General features: G+C 46.0%; 1 long non-coding RNA gene across 1 annotated transcript; it reads left to right on the top strand.

Moving 5' to 3' along the window:
- The first annotated feature begins 4289 nt into the window (after nucleotides 1-4289).
- On the top strand, nucleotides 4290-16773 carry LOC111096186. The gene is made up of 2 exons (XR_005360307.1): nucleotides 4290-4459; nucleotides 16572-16773. It is a non-coding gene; the product is annotated as an uncharacterized LOC111096186 (long non-coding RNA).
- Nucleotides 16774-17041: the final 268 nt, after the last annotated feature.

The raw sequence follows: 17041 nt of genomic DNA, 5'->3' as shown, positions 1-17041 counted from the left end.
GGTGGAGACAGGGCCCCAGTGAAAAGGTGGCAGTCCAGCAAGCCTTAACAGAGGTGAAGAGTTAGCCACATGGTTATCTAGAAGAGCCGATACAGAATTCCTAAGGTGGAAGCAGAGTCTGTGGCACTTGAGACCTGGCTGGCTGGGCAAGATGGGAATCCCGCAAAGCCAGTGAGGTAGGAATAAAAGCCAAGAGCACGGTGTCCTGGAATCTCCAGGATTAGGCCCACGTCCCAGCCCTACCAGGTTCTGAACAAATTCTTGACCTTTCTGAGCCTCGCTTTCCTTGTGGGTAAAATGGGAATAATAATTGCAGCTGCCTGGCAGTTTCTCTGGACGATTGAATGGGATGAGATGGGTTAAGTGCTCAGAATGCCTGTGTAGGGGGGCACCCAGGAAGCCGTCAGGGATGCCCGTGACACTGAGACCCCTTACTGCAGCACCTAACTCATGTTTATCCTTCCTCGATTGCCTGTCTCCCCCATCGCCTGAGCAGCAGGGACTGTGTCCCACTTAATTCTCAATCTCCAGATCCTCAATCAGGACCTGGCACAGGGTAAGCTGCTTGGTGGAGACTTGCAGAATAGGGGGCTGGTGAGTGACCCAGTGGGTAACTGGAGGTAGAATGGAATCGGAACTTAATAATGCAAGCTATTGGCCACTGCACCGAGCAATATAGTCACTCTCTAAAGTGAGAGTCGGGTCAGGCATTTCCAGACCTCAGGGTTTAGAGGCAGGGGAGATGTAGCCAGGGATGTGAAAGATGCACCAGGAACAGGTGCTGACCCCAAAGGAACCATGTTAACCAAGCCTTCCCGGCGCCTTCGAGCTCTTGGACAGAGGTACAATTTGCCCGGGGTCCAAGGTCACTGCTGCCCGTAAAGCAAGGAGGCCCGAGCCTCTAACCTAGAAAATGCTGGCTTCCCCTGGCATCCGCCAGCTGAGTCTCGGCGCCTGGGTCTCTGCAACGTGACTTCCTACAGCCTCACGTCACCGCACAAACAGAGACGGGTGGTGATGAGCTGGAATCCAGCTCATGCCTCATTCATGGGATTTCTCCATTTCCAGTGACAAAAACAGGCCCCCCCCTTTTGTTCCTGGAAGCCTGAATCTATGCTTTTCATGTGTGTCTGTCCTCAAATAGCCTGGGGACAACTGGGCTTGTGTGTTAGATGAAGAAGAGAAGAGAAAGAGTAGCAAAGGAAAAATCTTGGCTCCGTGGGAGGCCGGCCCCCCTGCCCGTGACCGTGAGATGGCATCTGCATGGGCTCCAGGCGCCCCGCTTGGACGGAAGGCACCGCGGGACTGGCCATTCATCCTCGAGCCTCTCCTGCAGCCAAATTTAGTCCAACTCCTTGATTTAATTACACTCCTGTGTACAATAGGAAGCTTGCATCCTCCTATACGCGATGAATATTAAGCTGTTAGGCCTGTAATTTCCTCCGCCAGGCACACTCCCATTTCTGCATATTGATGCCACATTTAGTTTGTTACTTTCTAATTTTCCATCCTTCTGGTCCTGTGCTCACCACCTTCCCCCCCTAGTAATTTCCATCAGCACACATGTACACACTGCCTCCCCCTCTGTCCTCCCGACTCCACCCAGGTGGTGAGCAGCACCGTGTGAGCGACCTGAGCCCCCTTTTACACCTGCCATAGAAATGGGAAGAATCTCTGGCTCTGGTCTTTACCTGCAGGTGCCCCAGCTCTAAAGGGTCAGGAATGGAGCTGCAGGTAGGGTACTGTAAATGTGGCAGACCCACGCACACCCTCATAGACATCAGAGCTATGCCTCCTGCCGGAAGGTGATCAATATCTAATATCAAATATTAGAATACTTGGGGGACCCGAAATATCCCTCTGTGGAGGAAACAAGGATAAAAATGGGAGGGGGCAGGTTGGGGTGTCCCACCAGACTCTGCCTGGCTCCCACATGTCCTCTCCTGGCAACTGTTTATAATTTGAGGACTCCCCTTGTGTCTTTGTGTCTTGGCCAGTTTGGGCTGCTGTAATGAAGTCCCACGGCAGGGGTGGCTTATAAACAACAAAAATGTATTCCTCACAGTTCTGGAGTCTGGGGAGTCCAAATGAAGGCCCCAGTAAATCTGCTGTCTTGGTGACAGCCCAAGTCCTGGTCTGTAGATGGCAGTCTTCTCACTATGTCCTCACATAGTGGAGGGGGCAAGGGAGCTCTCTGGAGCCTTTTATATTCATGGGGGCTCCGTCCTCATGACCTAATCACTCCCAAAGGCTCCACCCCTAAGTACCATCACATTTGGGATTAGGTCTCAATGCATCAGTTTTGGGGGATACACATAGTCTATAGCACTTGGGTTCAGCCTTCCTTAGTACCCTCCCGATCATTTCTCTGGAACCTGGTCTCAGAGGCAGCTCACTCTTGCCTTAGTCTCGGGCTCCTAAATCTGTGAATGTCCTCTGATTCCATGTGAACCACTCCCCTCTTACTTTCTAGCTTATTTTGATCAACTCTTGGATCTTGCCCAAGACCTTGCCGTAGCACTGCCATGAGTTAGTTCTAGCTCTCTGTTCTTGCCCCAGGAACATCTCAGGGGTCTGTGGGGTCAGGCACGGGGCTAGACTCTGGCACCTAGACCCTGGTTGCAGGCTAATGCTCCAGCTAAGCCCAAGGTCCCTTGCTATTCGTGAGCAGCCTCTCCAGTAAACCCAGGTGCAAACATGCACCAATAATCTCCCTTCGTGTGGAACCATTTGGTCACTTCGACCTGCTTGGTCCTCAAAGAAATTCTCCATTCATTGCCCCTGTGGCCACTGATGACCAGATGAACTCCCTGCCTACTCTTCTATACAGCACAGCAGATAACACTACCAGGGGCTCCCAACCCTTTGAGAAGGCAGTGATACTATGCAAGTCCTTCTGTGAACTATATTTTTCTTTCACTCCAGTCATTCCTTGAGAGGACTGAGGAGCAGAAAGGAAGCCAGTTCCAGGGAGGCCTCTTTTAGTAGTACCTAGCAAGACTTTCTGATACATACCTTACAGTGAGACTCTCTGATAGACAACTACTGTTTATATTTGCAAAGTTTAATTAAAAAAAAACAAAAAACTGGGATCCCTGGGTGGCGCAGCAGTTTAGCACCTGCCTTTGGCCCAGGGCGCGATCCTGGAGACCCGGGATCGAATCCCACGTCGGGCTCCCGGTGCATGGAGCCTGCTTCTCCCTCTGCCTGTGTCTCTGCCTCTCTCTCTCTCTCTGTGTGACTATCATAAATAAATAAAAATTAAAAAAACAAACAAACTCAAATGGAGATTTTAAAGTAGCTATGTGCCTCTCAATGATATAGTCTTTGAAAGTCACATGACATGTAGATGACTTTGCATAAATTATAACCTTCATTTGAGTGCCATGTGCTAAATACATAGTGCATTAATTCACTTAATTTTCACTAGACCCCTACAAAGTATTAGTATTTTCATTTCCATTTCTTAGATGAGGCAATCGTAAATGATGAATGATTTGCCCAGGTTCCATTGGTACTAAGTGGCAGGATGGAGATTCAGACTCAGATGTCTTTATTCCAAAGCCCATACTCTTAACCGCCATGCAGCAAAGACATCCAAGTGGGACCAGCTGACAGTGTAGACCCCTTGCCCATCCCCGTGATGGCACGTGGCAGGGCCAGCAGAGTTTAGAGCCTGTCTATTTGAGGACAAAAAAGACTTCTATTTTATTAGGCTTTCCAGGAGTCCTAAAAACCGCTGGATCAAATTAATAGGGTCAGCAGATAAGCCAAGGGTCCCTTAGTCTTTTGAGGGACATCACACAAGTTCCCTGCCAATTAGGAGTCGTCCAATTCTGTCTCCTAGAGCTCAGGCCCAAGGGAAGCCATCCTTCCACCTGGGGCCATGTAGAGCACCCTAGAACTGATCAGAAACTGGGATAATCTGAAGGCCAAAGTCACCCAGTTTGGCAGCCTGGGTTTCCTAACTTCCCTGTAACAAGGAATTTGTCAGCCAGCCAACAGAATTCTTGTTACTGGACAGACAGAGCAGTTCTGATGAGTTCTTGCACACTGATTTTTCTTTTCTACACTGGATGCAAACACTGTCTATTATTAGAGTCTTTGCTTAGACAAACGAGGGATGATGGGTCAAGTGAAGACTGGCTTTCCTTTGCACACTCATCCTGGGCACACTCTGGCCATCCCAATTAGACTGACTGATGTGCCAGTCTGATGGGATTGTCTGGTGGTCCCTAAATCTCCTTAGCAACACGTTTGCAAAGGTTCTTGGAATAGAATGCATCTGCAGCTAATTCCATCCACTGTGTGCTGCTTTATACTGGTTCCATTTGGAGGAAGATCCTTCCCTCCGAGAGCCTCAAATATCTCAATTATAAGATGGGGATAATTATTTAGGGTGATGCTCTCAATGGTGATGATGGACCTATACCCTAAGTTTGCTGTGCAGATAAGCAAGGTAAGGTATATGAAAATGCAAACTGTGAAGTGCTGAATTGATGCAGCCTATCTAACAGACTATATGACAGAATGGAGTAAACACCGGACTGGGAGTTTAATTCTTGTGCCTTTTGCAAGGCATATCACTTAACATTTCAAGGGACTCTCTCTCCATCTGTGAAATGGCAAGTCATGACTTTTGCCTTTCCGACTAGCAGGGCAGCTATAGAACCCAAGCGAGCATTCTGGAAAGTCATTTGTAAACTGTAAAGTATTGTGCAGGCACACAGGACAACTAACTTCACCAAGGGAAGTTTCCAACATGGAGAAATTGTATGGCAAATTCCTCTTGTAAGTCATCTCCTGCTCGCATATGCTTCTTAAGTCCAGAACATGCTTAGATTTCAATTTCAAACCAGCTCCAATGAATTGGCCACAGGTCCATGCTGAGGAGAATTTTATTCAATGGTTATTTGATGACTGACTGAATGAATGAATGATGCCAGGTATAGGAGGAGATGGCTCTATTTTTATAGCACCGACTCCACATGATGTGTTTAAACTCCTCCGTATAATTAGCTTCATGAACTCTCACCAAGTGGCATAAATCTTTATTGGTACTACTGAGAGTATCTGAATTTTGGAAAAAAGTTGCTCTTGCTCCAGAGTTTTTATTAAGAATTGTGACACGTGTCATACAGTGTTTCTGTTAATTGAGCGTCAAGTGAATGAAATGCACACAGATGCAGGGGACTTGGCAGGTTCACGGGCAAGACATGGCTGTGCATTTGCTTCTGCGCCCAGCCTCTGGGCTGTGCCGGGTCTCTATCCCACCGAGTGCCCGGGAGCTGCAGCTGTAAGGAAGATCCTGCCAGTTTCCCTTGTGGTCAATCTGCCATCTGTCCTCCCCCAGCCCTTCAATGTCCAGCTACAGCCTTCGAATCCCACTCATGCCCACTCACTTTGTCATGGGCAAGGTCAATGGCAGTCCGTTGGTGCCAGCAGAAAAGGAAGCCACAGCCACAGCTATCTGGTTTCCTGGCTGCCTCGTATTCGGCTTTCCCTACTTCGGTTTATTTGAGAGAGAGGGAGAGACAGCGAGCATGGGAGGGAGGAGCAGAAGGAGAGGGAGAGAGAGAGAGTCTTAAGCAGACTCCATGTGGAGTGTGGAGCCTGATGCAGGGCTCGAGCTCACGACCCTGAGATTATGACCTGAGCCAAAACCAAGATTCAGACACCCCTAGGTCCCCCCCTCCTTTAAATTTCACCAGGACATCCTTTCTGCTCAGCCCTCTGAACCTCACCCCTTGTGCATGACACCTATATATTACAGGATGCTCTTCTCAACGTACATTTTCTGGTATTTCCTTAACAGTGTAAAAACTAATGGACTTGGAGATTTGTGTTCAGTTCTCCAAGAACTCTTAAAAAGCTGCAGTAGAAGAAAGTGTGGTTCAATGGTGAAAATGATGACTAGCTTGGATGATGACCAATTCAGATAATTGGCCATAGACCTCTAATCTTGCTGGTATCCCTCTGTCACTCAGCAGGGACCGGGCCGATCATTCCATCAATACATTTATTTTGTCAGCTGTCACTGTGTGGCGCCCACATGTCTCAGCTGGGTAACTTAGACTGAGAAATGGAAACCTGCCAATATCAGAATCATTTCATCCCTATCACGTGCCTTTCTTGTCATATGGATTTTCAATGCATTTCTGCCTGGCTTGGCAAATCTAAGCCATGACCTTGCTTTTAGCTGCTGGGTCCCTTTAATTATTACTATCAATTCCAACCAGCTTGAGTCAGTACATTTCTAAACTGCATTAACTCAGTAAGTTCTACCCACAAGATTTCTATTTCATTCTGCCCAACATCCCCCTCTACACACACGCGTGCGTGCGCGCGCGCACACACACACATACACACTCATCTCACCCAGTATCACTGAACTGGTTATTTCTTCTCAGCAGGGAGCGCGTGTATGTACACATATTGATTTATTTTCCTATGACTTTTCATACGCAGTTTCTCCTTGGAGTAGCTTCACTCCTGTCCAAAGGAAAGTCCTGGATTCCTGATAATGTTAAATAACTAAATCATTACCCATTCAACAAACATTGAGTCCTTAGATTTCCAAACCAGGCACCATGATAAGTTCATGGATATCAGTCATCATTGTGAGAGGCAAAGCAGAGGGTCCAAAAGTGGGTTTCAGAGAAAAGCTCCTTCCTGTTTCATTATAATTCCTGAGATGATGTGAGGACGTCACATATCTCATGAGAAAGCGATCATGAGGAGCCTCTGGGTGGCTCAGCAGGTTAAGCATCTGCCTTCAGCTCAGGTCATGATCCCAGGGTCATCCCATGATGGACTCCCTGCTCAGTCAAGAGCCTGCTCTTCCCACTCCCCACTGCTGTCTCTGTCTCTGTCTCTCTCAAATAAATAAAATCTTAAAAAAAAAAAAAGAATGATTATGAAATTGCCTGTCCTCCACATCAGGACTAGGAGCTCCTCCCTCCAGGGGCCTCCTCCCTACCTAGGACCCTTGTCTGCTGGTGTCCATGCAACCAGTCCCTCTGAACATCACACAAACCACAGAGATTTTGCTCTGAGGTCACAGGCAGGGTGTGAAGGCAAGGAAGGGAAAGAGACATGAGATTTCAAGTCAGGCCTGGCTCCAAACCCAGCTCTAGCACTGTGTGATCAAGCTCCTCTCCATCACTGGGTAACGGGGATGACAACAGGACCGTCAGTGGGATGTAGGGTGAATACTGTGCATACACAAAGCTCCAGCACAGAGCCTGTTATTTACATGCTGCCCCTGCTCCTGTTAGAGTCCAGCTCAGTCATCGGCCAAGTATAGAAGCTCCAATACTTCCACCTTATCTTGAAACCCTCGTCCCACTCCTGATCCCCCTCTCAAAACAGTAACAGCAGCAAATGGTGCAGAGAGGCTACCGGTTAATTTCCAATGTATATGACTCTCTGCTTCCGCAACATAATCCTGACTTCCTGCCGGCAATGTTATCACCCTGTTGAAAGAGTACATTCTACAATCTCCCTTGCAGCTTATGCGCAGACACGATTAAGTTCTGGCCTGTAAGATATAAATTAAAGTGGTGTGAAATTTCCAGGAAATAGTTGTTAAAAGAGGAGGCGTGCCCTCCTCTTTCCTTCAACTTCCTCTTTCTTGTTGCCTGGAACATTTATGTGAGGACTGGTGCTCTAGCAGCGATCTTAGCTTGTGAGGATAGACTCACAGCCTATGGACACGCAGTAGGAGGAGCCAGGATCTCTGACATCGCTTTATATGGCTTTATCATTCACTGGCTGCTTATTCTGGGAATTCTTTTATATGAGAGGTAAATACACTTTGATCTCATGCAAGCCCACAAGTTATTTGGGAGTTTTCTGTTATAGACAGGTAAACTCTAAATGGTGTGCCTGATTTCTCCACTTTTCTCCTCTGCATCAGGTCAAGGGCCAGCTCAACTGAATAACCTCAGATCATTTCTTCTCCCCCTCGTTCATGTCAAAGATTCAAATTTGTGTGATAGATTTTCCACTTATTTGAGTTTATATTGGGTACCTACCCTGTCTTCACCAGGGATGAGGGACATTGAATCAGGAGGAAGGAGCCCCTAGGGACTCCTAAATTGATCCCACCTTCAGGAGTGAAAGATAAAACCCCAAAGGGAAATAGGAGCAGTGGCAACCAAGGTCCACCCCCAAACCTCCCAATCCCCATGCTTCTGTTGACCAGCATACGGCATCTGGGACTGCGGCAGCGGCAGGAGTCAGTGCAGTTGTGATTCTGAGTGCCGGGATCTCTGACTGCCAAGTAGGGACAACACCACCTTCATCTCTAGGTGACTCTAGCAGTGGGATACACAGGCCTCTGTGCACAGAAGAGGATTTGAGGCTCAATTTGTTCAGCATCTATTACAAGTCTACTGAATACACTGGGGACACAGGATGCAGAGCTAACCAGCCTGCCTCGTACTCGCAGCCTGGAGGGAAGGGCACAAGTTGATGACCCAAGGTAAACAGATGGGTGGGAGTTACAGGACCGCACAGGGGTAGCTTGTAGTCTAGACAGGTGGGGCGGGGAATGAGGAGGAAGAGGCAGTAGGGATCGTCTCCACGGCGAGTCCAGCCTAGAAGCAGAATAAGAATCAGGCAAAGCAGTGGGGAAAGCAGGCTGGAACGGTGGAGGGAAGAAGGCGGAGCATGTCTGGGCAAGTGCAGGTCATACTGTGGTCTTATTGGAGCCCAGAGTGTGAGGGGACACAGTGGGCCAGAAGCAGGCCACAGAGGACTTCAAGGGATGTGAAGCAGAGCCTCGAATCTACCCTGTAACCAAGGGAGGACTGCTGAAGCATTGTCATCATGAGCTCGACGTGATGAAATATGCATTCTAGAATGATTAGAAGGATTGTTGCATGTGGAGAACAGGCAGTGGAAGAGGGGCCAAAGGATCATGGTGCAGTAACCAAGGAGGAGCCTGTTGAAATAATATAATCAAAAAATAACGGTGTCTTGAATAGAGAGGAACATTGCCTTACCAAAAAAAGTACAGCAATGTTCTGGCCAGTTCTTATTTCGTTCCCCAGTGAAAGCCAAAAACCTAGTGTTAAATTGCAGGCATCTCTGCATGCATCCAGAGGAACAGAGGCCAAGTGTACAGATTGCTGGGATCCCACTTGTACTGGAGCAGAGCATCAGAAAATTAGCAGTTAGCTCAGTGCCTCTTAGACCATCTCCCTGAGACACCTCCAGTGGTCTCTCCACAGGTCTCCCGGGCTGTGTCAGGAGCTGGAAAGCCGACAAATCAGAATGGTGTCGCTGGTTACTCTGGCATTCTGAGTGAACGAGGGACGGGAGGAATGACTGTATGAACTTATCAATTGCATTTCTGGATGAGGGCCACCCTGGTTTCTAGAGTTAACCATCAGAGCGATGTGGGACCCAGGAAAGTTAACAAAAATCCCCTACCCCTGGACAAGCAGAGCAGGACTGATTCCATTTTGTGCTACACCTGCCACCTCCCCTATGACCCCCATATGACCTGCTTATTGCTTAAGGCGCTGCCCCACCCTAGGCGAGCCGCTGGGCACACCCTAATCGGAAATCGGCTCATAACCATGTAACCCTGCTTTGTGCCCCCAAAACTGTGCGCCGATTCTGACCAAAGTAATAGGCCAGCTCAAGGGGATACTATAGGGTAAGATGCAATTCAATCGGCCACCTGCGTGTGGACCGACATGACTGTGCAACTTTCTGTGTATCCCATGGGCCACTGGCCCCAATAAAGCTGCTACGCCTCTTAGTCTCGGGGTCCAAGTCCCTGCTCCGCTGTGTCGGGTACACTTGGACCCAAGCTCCAGCTTGTAAAGAAACCCTCGTGTGTTTGCGTCGGTGTCGGCTCCTTGGTGGTGTCTCGGATTCGCAATCTTGGGCACAAAAAGCGAGGGGATTTTTTTTATCCCACTTTCTGCCTTTTCTTTTAAGTACTTCTTAAAAGAACTGGAAAGTGTTATTGAACCATTCCTACCTCACACTACTCAGAGGAGTGAGCCATCACTCTCCATCAGAAATGGTGGCTGGGATGGGTGCGATGCCTCACACACCTGGACTTTTAGCTGATCTTACAGCCGTTTACTGACAGGGGAGGTGTGTAATTTGGGAAATGTATTTTTGGAAATGCTATAGATGCAGAACAAAAGTTAAGCAGATAGATAACACATGGAGCCCGAGTTATCAAGCACTTTGTTACCTTATTCAAAAACAACAAAAACACCAACCTTTCCTGAGCTTTCACTGTTCACTTTGGAGTCTGGTGAGAAGTAGGTTTTCTCCAGGTGTGGCAATTGTTCTGGTGGGAATAAATTCAGCAAAGGAAACCATGCGCCATATGCCAAGCTAGTCAGTGTATGTGTTTATGCTGAATTGTGCATTATGGGTTCATTCCCTTTCCATCCTGCCTGTTAACCTTCTATAAGAAGAAAAAGAAAGTTCCTTGAGTAAATCTGCATACAGGGTTTTCAAGCTGATGCTGACATAAGTCTCATATTCAAGGAACTCCACGAATATTAACCAATGCCTCCCTTTCCTTTCCACTGGGTTCAAACACATTCATTAACACCCAGGAGTCTGGGGGCCCCGAGATGCCTCCTGGATTCTTGTCCCCCTGGATCATGACTCCCACAGCTTGATCACACAGAATGGTTCAGCCAAAAAGCATCTATGCACCACCTTGCACCCTTTAGGATAGCTACTTTAAAACAGCAACAACAGAAAAGAACAAGGGTTGGTGAGGATGTGGAGAAATCAGGACCCTTGTGCACTGTTGGTGAGAATGTAAAATGGTGTCACCCCAGTGGAAAACAGTGTGGTAGCTTCTCAAAAATATTTTTTTAAATACGAGAACTACTAGACAATCCAGAAATACCACTTCTGGGTATATATCCCAAAGCATTGGAAGCAGGTTCTCAAAGAGATGTCTGAACACCCATATTCAGAGCAGCATCATTCACAATACTCAAAAGATGGAAACAACCCAGATGTCCACTGACGACTGAATACATAAGCAAAACATGGTCTATCTGTTCGATAGAATATGATCCAGCCTTCGGAAAGAAGGAAATCCTGACACCTGCTACAACATGGATGAGCCTTGAGGACATTATGTTAAGTGACGTAAGCCAGTCATGAAAAGACAAATAGTGTATGATTCCACTCCCGTGAGACACCTAGAGTTGCCACAAATTCATAGAGACAGGAAGTAGAATGGTGGTTACCATTGGCTAAGGGGAACAGGGTGGGGAGTTCGTGTTTAATGGGGACAAAGTTTCATTTTTCTAGGATGAAGCATTCCAGGGATGGATGGCGGTGATGGTTGTGATGATAAAATGTAAAAATAAAATAAGTAAATGTATTTAAACACCACTGAACTGTACACTTAAAAATAGTTAAGATGATAAATTTTATGTTATGTGTATTTTGCCACAGTTTTAAATAAAAAGCATCAAGGAGTCTGTAGGAGAAAAAGAGGTACCAGACTGTTCTGCTTGGTCAGCCCTGAGGAAAACCTAAGGGAGATGTGTCTTCTCCGCTTCTCCCCTTGCTTTCTCAATCCTTTCCTTGCTCCCTGCACTCTGCTCACTTCGGGGTGTCCTCGGAGCCTGGGAGGTCTCTGCTCTCCCCTTCCTCTACCATTAAGGTCATTCCCCACCAACAGCTCAGCTGCCCCCCAGGAGCCCCAGGCAAGATCTCCAGATTCCTCCACCTTTCCACTTAGCTTCAGATTCATGCTGCCACTTGCCCACTGGAAATGTGCCCCCATGACCCCACAGAGAACTCCTCCTCCCCCCAGACACATCTTCCTTCCATTTTCCGATCTTAAGTTATGATCTAGATTCTACTGAGCTCCCAATCCCCTCCATCGTTTAGCTCCCGCATTCTGTTTTCTTCATTGCTTTTTAAAACATGCATGTGATCATGTCATCCTCCTGCTTAAAAACTGTACCAAGCCTCCCCCATTGCTTCTAAAAGTAACCTTCTCCAATATCCCAAGGCCGAGTTGGGTACATTCAAGGGTCTCAGGAAATAAATGAATCGAACTGGCTTTGGGTCAGGTGACAATTCCTGTGAGAAGAAAGATGCTGTCATGCATGAAGAAGGTAGCTGCAAAAGGCAGAATTTTAGAGCTGACTCCCCAAGATTCCTGACCCTTGGTTATAAAATCAAACGTTAGTCCAAGGACTGCTGGGAAGGGTTTTGCCGCTGCGATTAAAGCCCCAACTCAGTTAACCTTAAAATATGTAGATTATCTGGTTGGGCCTGACCCAATCAGGTGAGTGCTTAGGAAGGGGAGTCTTTTTTTCCCCTGGCTTGTAGCAGAAGTGGGAGTCAGAAAAAGTGGAAGCAAGAGAAGGATCCGGTGTGCTCTTGTTGGCTTTGAAGATGAAGAGGCGACCTGCAAAAACCAGAGATCAGCCTCTCGGAGTGAGAATGACCCCACTAAATTCTGCCAACAATCTGAAGACATCTAGAAGCAGATTCCTCTTCAGACTCTCAGAGTAAAAGCCTAGCCTGGCCACCATCTTCGTTTTAGTCTTGTGAGACCCTAAACAGAGAGCATACCTGAGCCCACCCCAACTTTTAACCTAAAATGCTGCAAGCTAACACGTGGGTATTGCTTTCTACCACTTGATTTGCAGTGATTCCCCAACACTGGGAAATGAATGCAGCACTCTCTGGGACAGCTCTTGGTGGTGGTGGTGGGGCAGTGGGCTTCCCCGAAGGCAGAAGGCAGGACGAGCTCAGCAAGCCGGCCCCAAGGAACTGTTCCACCCACCAACCCACTTTAAACAGACCCATTTACCTTTTTCTGCCTTCTATGACTTTCTCTGTTCTTAATTAGATCCACTTTGGAACTTCATGGACTTTTCAAAAACAATTCTTAGGATTGTAATTACTTTTATCCTCATCTACAGACACTTAAGACTGCAAAGTATAATATAGCATCGTCTTTGGCACACATCATTGTATATGGTTGTATTAAGCTTAATAAATGAATATCAACCCCTCCTCCTACCTCCTACCAACCCCTCTCTCCCACCTCTGTGTATGTGTGTGTGTCTGTTTCTCTCTCTCTCTCTCTCTCTCTCTCTCTCTCTTCCTCATACCCCCCACCGCCCCCCCCCCACGACAAAATTATGCCTCAATCTCTTACCTGGAAGGAAATAAGCAGCCATTTTCAATAAGAAAATAAAAGAGTTTGTCATTGTCTACACTGTCTGCTAATACTGATTTAAGAACATGAACTTTGGAATCACCTAGGGTAAAATCTGTACTCCAGGTCCCTCTTTAGTGGCTACGTGAAATATCTTGGTTTTTTTCACCTGTCATACGTGCACAATAATAGCATTCCTATGAAGATTCATTTAAATATGGCCCATGAAGTCCTTAGCAGTAAATGAGTCCATACTCAGTAAATGAGACTGTTACTATTATAAAGGAGATGAATATGTGTGAGCCTTTAAAAGTAAGGACATTAGGACCAGCTCAGGCTTGCTCAAGGCTAGGTGCCCAGTTTGGTTTGGTCATGGTTTTGAGTTTAGCCCTGTCCAAGCTAAATTCTCTCAGATTGTCTCTCTGCCACATAAACATCACTGAGATGCCTCCAGTTGCTCTTTGAGTTATCTGCAGACATTTGATAAGTGAGAAAGAGACAAAGAAATGCAGATTGGAGCCCTTAGCAACATCTTTTTTAAAAGATTTTATTTTTTTATTTGAGAGAGTGAGCACCAGCAGGAGGGAGAGGCAGAGGGAGAGGGAGAAGCAGACTCTCCGCTTAGCAGGAAGCCCGGCATCCCAGGACCCTGAGATCATGACCTGAGCTGAAGGCAGACGTTTAACTGAGCCACCCAGGAGCCCCAGCAGCATCTTTTCTTTCTCATGCCACTCCAGAGCCAAGCCCAGTATCTTGAGTGTGTAAGGACACAGCAAATAAACATGCACCTGTCAGGAGCTGATTGCAAGGGCTGTGACTGCTGTATCTGGGGGCGATGTCAGAGTCTGATTTCTGGACATGTCAGAAACAAAACAGGGGAGAATAAGTGGACACAAAAAGTGCAGAGTGAGGGGATAATTGCTTTTCATCCGAGTGTTCAAAAGAAAGAGTTCAAGAACACAAAATGTAGCAGAGCTTGACATGCTAGCAGGATCCTTCAGATCCCAGCAGATCCCTGCAGCTCCTTGGGATCTGGGCAGATCTGAGCTATAGTGGGATTCCAAGTGTTCTGGGAGCATTTGGGAAGCTTCTCACAGGGAGGGTAAAGTAGGGAGGTTCCCCTACATCTCAGGGACTAAATAATAATGCACTACACCAGGGTTCACTAGGTTTGCAAAGATGTCCCCAGACTGGCAGCAGCTGCAGTATCACCTGGGAACTTGTAAGAAATGCAAAATTCCCAAGTCTCACCCAGACCTAATAAATTAAAAACTCAGGTGCTGGAGACGGGCCATCTGTGTTTCAATGTGCCCCTGGGTGGTCCTGATGCTGACTAAATGTTGAGAACCGTGGTTCTCAAATATATATTCAAATGAAATATACATGAAATTATATATATATATATCACATATATATGTGTATATATATATACACATATATATATCAAAGGATGCTAAGAAAAAATATCCAAAACTTGGAAGTCAAGCAAAGAAAGAGCAAGACCTTTCAGTATTATACAGAGGCATTATTCAGCAGGCAACCCATTATTTAGGGGAATGTAGTTCTGGTTGGATTTGCTATGTATTATACATTAGATCCCAGCCACTAGTAAGTTATATGTAACTCCTAGTTTCTGATCCATTAGAAAAGACGACCTCCAAGGCCGTGGGTTTTAATTGCGCTATAGGACAGTAAGCACTTTCGTATCTGACTCAGCAGTCTTCTGCTCACATTCCGTTTGGAATGCCTCTAAATATCCAGCTCCTGAAGATGCACTTTGGCCAGCTTTACCATTTTACTGGATCCCTCATTAAATGAGTGGACAAGTCTTCGACACATGTTGGTTCTATATTCATAGGAGGATCAGGTTTTTAACACTTTGAAAATTATTTTTCCAGATAAATACATCTTGACTACAATTTAACCTTGGGTTAAATTCCATCCTGGTGGTCAGTTGTGAGACCATCTGTGTGGAAGGGCCATGTGTCTGCCCCATAGAGGAACTAGTTTTTCTGAAGATAGTGGCTGAGCCCTCTCCTTCTCCTTCTGCCCTGACTCGTGTGGGCATTCTTTGTCTCTCTCAAATAAATAAATAAATCTTTCAAAAAAAAAAAAAAAAGAAAAAAGAAAAGAAAAGAAAAGAAAAAAGAGTGTTAGGGAAAAAAATAAAACAAAAAAATTTCAAGCAAAAAAGAGTGTTATCAGGGGTGCCTGGCTGGCTCATTCAGTGGAACCTGTGACCCACAACCCAATGGTTCTGGGTTCAAGCGTCATGTTGGATGTAGAATTTACTTAAAAATAAAAAATTCTAAAGAGTGTTATTGAATTCTCTGACTCCAGTTTGTTCTTCAAAACATGAGAAAAATTGATTCTTCACAGAGTAAGATTCAGTGATAAAACATGTGAGATGAACCTAGCACCCTGCCTTTGATACAATCCACTAGGTACTTGCCAATGTGATCAGCCTACACTACTGCATTTCACATTGGGGTGAAAGCTTTCCCCAATTATAGGATTCTCAGATATCTTACAGGCAAGTTGGGGGATATGTTTTGGGGTGAATAAACCTCTGCACTCACACTAGAACTACTGGGTAGATTCCAAAGGCAGACCTGATCTGGAGCTTTCAGTTGAGTTGGAATGGCAGGCAACACATAGTGCTGCCTTTGTTGATGAAATAGAGGGAAGAAGGAAGGAGAAACTGAATAAATATGAATGCTCCATTTTGAAGACAAATGGCAGAGACCTGGGTGGTTCAGTCGGTTAAGCATCAGACTCTTGATTTCTGCTCAGATCATGATCTCAAGGTTGTGAGATTGAGCCCCATGTCGGGCTCCTCGCTGGGTGGGGAGCCTGCTTGAGATTTTCTCTCTCTCTCTCCATCTCCCCCCCCCACCCCGCTCGGTGTTTCTCTCTCAAATAAATAAGTAAATCTTTAAATAAATAAATAAATAAATAAATAAATAAATAAATAAATAAATAAATAAATAAATAAAAATAGGAAAGTGATTCTGGGGCATTTGAATTACCCAGACATGCACAGGGTTCCTTTGCTCCTATCAACTTGTAGGAACAAAATAATATGACTGAATGTGCCCACATCCACAAGAAAGGGCATCAGGCTGCCTTGTTAACTCACTGCAGACTCCTTTATATTTGTATGTACTCCAAGGAACACCTGTCAGGGGAGGGCAGGGTCTGAATGGGAACACCTGGGGGCTTCTCCACTCCTGGGAATTAAGTGCTCCAAAAGTGAGTGAGCAGGTGCCATTCATCTCAGGCAGGAGGTCTTTACCTGGGGTTTGTAATCATAAATCCAGATGGAGAAAAACATTACATCTTTAATTTTCCCTTACCACTAACTGAAATGTAGCATTTCCTTCGATTACAGATGCGGATGACAAACTGCAACAGAATGTGCATTACCTGAGATGTTACCCCTCACAAAATCACAGATATTTCCATATCACATCGTACTTGTGCAACTATCACAAAATATCAATTATATGCATCGTGACTTCAAATTAGCCTCATGATTAGTCCCGCAGCTAGAACTTGTTACCTAACATGTCAATAAAGAAGCAGATCTGTTACTATGTCACAAATTTGTTTTGGTAATATTGTGATAAATGGTTTAAGCATAACTGGTTTCTTCTTTAATCCAATTTATTTTATTTTATTCTTTTTTTATAAAAGATTTTATTTATTTCTTTTAGAGAGAGAGAGAGAAAAGCGTAAGCGGGGGTGGGGTGGAAGGCAGAGGGAGAGGGAGAGAGACAATCTTCAAGCGGACTCCATGCTGAGCTCAGAGCCTGTGGAGGGGCTCTATCCCAGGACCCTGATGTCGTGACCCAAGCTGAA

The sequence above is a fragment of the Canis lupus genome, chromosome 6 (genome assembly GCF_011100685.1).
Source record: "Canis lupus familiaris isolate Mischka breed German Shepherd chromosome 6, alternate assembly UU_Cfam_GSD_1.0, whole genome shotgun sequence".
NCBI lineage: Eukaryota > Metazoa > Chordata > Mammalia > Carnivora > Canidae > Canis > Canis lupus.
This window is presented reverse-complemented; position numbering and strand designations above follow the sequence as displayed.